General features: G+C 39.3%; 1 pseudogene; it reads right to left on the minus strand.

Moving 5' to 3' along the window:
• Positions 1-4,183: 4,183 nt before the first annotated feature.
• On the minus strand, positions 4,184-4,301 carry LOC112479401 (annotated as a pseudogene).
• Positions 4,302-5,003: the final 702 nt, after the last annotated feature.

The raw sequence follows: 5,003 nt of genomic DNA on the forward strand, positions 1-5,003 counted from the left end.
CAGCAGGAAAAGAAAAGTCCTGGGAGCTTGTGATTTTGTGAGGCAACATACAGCAGAACATCATGGACCTAGTGATGATATGGAAGTGAGCATGATGGTTCAAACAATGGCCTGGGAAAACATCAGAGTGGTTTATTTTTTACCCATCCCCCAATCCCCTCCCCTCTGGCAATCATCAGCTTATTCTTTATATTTACGGGTTATTTTGTTTTGTTTTCTTTGTTCATTTGTCTTGTTTTTTAATATTCTACATATAAGTGAAATCATATGGTATTTGTCTCTCTCTGTTGATTTATTTCACTTGGCATAATACCTTTTAGGCCCATTATGTTGTCGTAAATGGCAAGATTTCATTCTTTTTTTTTTATTGCTATCTTTATCTGTTTACCTATTGATGGACATCTAAGTTGTTTCCATATCTTGGCTATTTTAAGTAATACTACAATAGACATAGAGGTGTATATGTATTTTTTAAAAAAAACTGTTTTGGTTTTCTTCAGATAAATACTCTGAAGTGGAATTTCTAGGTCCAATGACAGTTCTATTATTAATTTTTTGGGGAGAACTTCCATACTGTTTTCCAAAGTAGCTGCATCAATTTACAATTCCACCAATGGTTGTACAAGGATTCCCTTTTCTCCACATCCTCATCAGCATTTGTTATTTGTTGATTTTTTTGATGATAGCCAATATGACAGGTGTGAGGTGATATCTCATTGTGGTTTTGATTTGCATTTCCCTGATGATTAGTAATAGTGAGCATATTTTCATATGTCTGTTGGCCATCTGCATGTCCTCTTTGGAGAAATGTCTATTCAGATTCAGGAGTGGTTTAGATGCAGCAGTGGCCAATGTAGTTATTTGATAGAGCACAGTTCTAGATATAGGCACTGATGATGCAGGAGGTAAAAGAAGTATCAGGGGCAGAAACAATAGCTGGAAGCAGCAGCCATGTGTAGACAGAGAGAGTCTTGCCAGCCCCAGAGAGCGGTGAGGCAGCAGAAGGATTGGTGGGGATGGTGATGTCTGGAATAGGGTGATAAGAGTAATAACAGATGTCCAAAGAGGAGGAGGAAGACTTGGAGGCCAGGACAGAGGTAAGCCCTCAGCCAGGTGCTCCCTTGAAGTTTGCTCTAGACTGCATTAGCATTGCAGTTGGCCAAGTAGAAATGAGAGTAGACCAAGGCCTAGAGAGACAGTAAAGTCAGAGCAGATCATATGCAGAAAATGAAAGTGTTTAAGATGTTGCATAAGACACCCCTCTGAAAATCCCAAGGAATGCTGAAGAAGTTAAGAAACCATAGACCAAGAGAGAGCTGAGGTATTATGCAAGGCATGGCCAGTGGATTTGAGAGACAGGAGTATCAATAAAAACTTATGTTATTATTACTTTATTACCACAGTGGTAAGGCCAAAAACACCCTTCAGATTACATTTATAAACTTTAAAAATCTCTAAATAAAATTTGACTAGTGTTTACATATTTCCTCTGGGTAAATAAACACATTAATACATCAAAATGAACAATACTTATTATCCGAGGTTTTTTTTTTTTTTTTAAACTGATGCATTTGGTACTAAAAAACCCAAACTGAACCTTCTAGTATCCAAGGCGATCATTCAGTTGGTGACACCAATGTGCATTTTGAGACTCTTTATTGGAATTCTAGAAAGAATAAGAATATCCAAAAATGATTTAATATTTAAGCCACCATCAATTTAGGCTTTCCTTCAAAGTAGAGGCTGGGTCCTTGGTCCTCAACTCTGGTTGTAATTTAAAATACTCAAGAAAATGCTTAGATATGCTGCCATCCAGTCCTTCAGATGCAAATTTTAACTGCTCCGGTGATGGGGTGGTGTCTTTTGTTACATATTTTTAAATTCTCCATGGGTGAGTCTAATGTGAAGACAAGGATGAGAACCACCAAGCTATGGGGCAATAGGGTAAGACACATGTAGCCCATCTCAACTTTAAAAACTGTTTGTCCTCTCTGCTTTTCCCCTTCCCATCTCTAGAAAATAAACACACGTGTGCACACACCTCCCCCATTCCCGCTAAGAATCCTTCCTCTAGACCAGCAGTCCCCAACCTTTTTAGCACCAGGGACCAGTGCTTCTATGAGAATCTAATGCATGATGATCTGAGGTGGAGCTGAGGTGGTGATGTTAGCGCTGGGGAGCAGCTGCAAATACAGATGAAGCCCCCTGCTGTGAAGTCCTGTTCCTAATAGGCCACGTACCAGTATTGGTCTGCGATCCAGGAGTTGGGGACCCCTGCTCTAGACTTTGCTGTATTTTAATGGCTGCATTACAATCAATAATGCTAGAATCCAGTGGGCCTTATTTCTTTTTATCCGTCACTTTCATCCCTTGCTCGGCTTCTCCTGATGTACCCCCCACCCTGATTTCTAACAGAGCCCAAGAGCTGTGGCCATTCTCCCTGGGATCTCATATAGAGTCCAACACAGGGACTGGTCAGATGAGGTCTTTAATATTTGTTGAATTGAGTTAATGAATTTACTATTTACAGTGTCTACTAGTTGCTTTTCTCTCAAGATGGGATGGCAGAGTTATGATCTCATTTTCTGGTCTAGGCTATGAGGCTATAATTTATCCTTCCAAACATCAGGCTGTTGTGTGAAAAATGTGGGGTTAGTTTTAAGTAAGTCACTCATTCTGTTGAGCGAGCCAGAGATCACAGATTTTGGAGTTTATAGATGAAAACAATAACTGCTGTGCTGCAGTGAGAGAGAGAATACATCAATAATACTTCCTAAGATCAACCAGAAAAAGATTTGAGATCTTCTGGAAGAAAATTATAAGGTAACAAATTTTGGTTCAATTATTTGTTCTGACATTTAATGAATCATTTTTTAAATGTTTAAACTCTGAGTGATAATGTCTGTAATTTTAATAACTGTATCTTCAGGATAGCTACATTCTATTGAGAACAAAATAACAGGCCCAGATCCCGGAAAACATGGCAGAGTGAGGGACATCCCCAGACAACTACCCTTGAATAACAATAAGCTGCACATCTAAAATTCAACAAAAAACACCTAAACTGCACACCAGCATGTCTGAGTGTAGGATCTGAGCATAAGAGCTGCTACAGGTCAGAACTCTAGGTGTTGGGCGGTGGACTGGGAGTAATAAAGAAGCTGCCTCTCACAGCCACTGGAGCTCCCTGCAGGAGGAGGGGGAGGGGAGAAGGAGTGGTGAGTTCATGTGGCGAGTTCCCTGAACTTTCCTGCTTGGGATAGCTGTGACCTCCCCATGGCTGGCTGGCTGCAGGGCCCAGTCATCAGGGCAGAAAGCAGAGAAGTGGGATGGGACCGCAGAGGAACAACAGTTAATTTTTGCTGGCTGCGGTTGCAAAACTGAGGCTGAGCCGCAGTCTTCAACCCCCAACCCAGAGGGTCCCTCCCCCCCAATACCCTATGATATCTATCACCGCGGAGCCCCAGGAGAATCTGAGCAAACGCTGCTGAGACTGTCCCTGACACTGACAGGGACTGAAACTGAGGGTAGCAAGCATGATTAAATATCTACAAGAAAATTTAAAAAGTGTTATTAAGACTTTATATAAAGCAGGATTCCAAGAGGCTTAGATGCCACCTACTGGAAACCAAAAAAAAAAAAAAAAAAAGCGCCTTCTTTACAACAGGCTAAAGAGAGATCTTTACATAATAAATCTTCTTTCTGGAAAAAAGCTGAATACACTTTCATTAATGCCCAGGCAGAGAAATAGTCCATTACGCATCATCACCAACCAATAGGACAAGGCATCTCAGAAAGAAAGAGAAAAATCTCCAGAAAATAAGCTTATAGACATAGAGATATGCAAATTAAAAGACAGAGAATTTAAGATGGTATTTTTGAAAAAACTCAATGAGATCCAAAACTACTCAAATCAACAATTTCAGGAATAGAAAAAACAACTAGATGAGCGGAGCAAGGATATTGAAACCCTCAAAAAGAAACAAATAGAACTTCTGGAGATGAAGAACACACTGCAAGAGTTGAAAAATGAAACAGCAAGCTTGGGAAATATTTTTATTTTATTTTATTTTAGTATTTCTTTCTTTCTTTCTTTTTTTTTTTTTTAGGCAAGGCAACCCTTGGTTGACCTCACAGATTGGAAGGAACTTGTCAGCTTACAATTCCTGATTTTTTATTTTTACACCTACAGCACCTGGTTTTCCTAGGTGGTCTCCCATCCAAATACTAACAGGCCCAACCCTGCTTAACTTCCGAGATCAGATGGGTTTGGGCTTGTTCAAAGTGGCATGGCTGTAGACCAAGCTTGGGAAATAGAGTCAACCAAATGGAGGAAAGGATCAATGATATCGAAGACAGAAATCTAGAAATAAATCAGAAAGAAGAAGAAACAAAAGAATAAAAAATAATGAAAGAGAAATTCAAGAACTAGCTGATACCATCAGAGAAGAAACGTAAGAATAATGTGCATTATCGAAGGCAAGGAAAAGGAACAAGAATTAGAAAGCATTTTAAGACAAATAGTTGAGAATTTCCCAAATCTAAGGAATGAGCTGGAGCTTGGAATTCAAGAAGTCAATAGAACACCCAATTATCTTAACCCAAAAAGGCCTTCACCAAGACACATTGTATTAAAATTATCACAAACCAATGACAAAGACAGAATTCTCAAGGCAGCCAGGGAGAAAAAATGGTAACTTATAAAGGTAAACCCATTAGATTGCCCTCAGACTTCTCAGCGCAAACCATACAAGCCAGAAAGGAATGGAATCAAATATTTAAACTATTAAGTGAAAGGAACTACCTGCCTAGAATAATGTATCCAGCTCAGCTCTCCTTTAGATACGAAAGAGAAATTAAAACTTTTCTAGACATACAAAAATTAAGAGAATTCTCCACTACGAGGCCTGCACTACAAAATACTGAAAGGGGTCAGTTCACCTAAAACAAAATGACAAAAAAAAAAAAAAAAAACACAAATTGGGGGAAAAGTGACATTGGGG

Source organism: Pteropus alecto, unplaced genomic scaffold (genome assembly GCF_000325575.1).
Source record: "Pteropus alecto unplaced genomic scaffold, ASM32557v1 scaffold124, whole genome shotgun sequence".
NCBI lineage: Eukaryota > Metazoa > Chordata > Mammalia > Chiroptera > Pteropodidae > Pteropus > Pteropus alecto.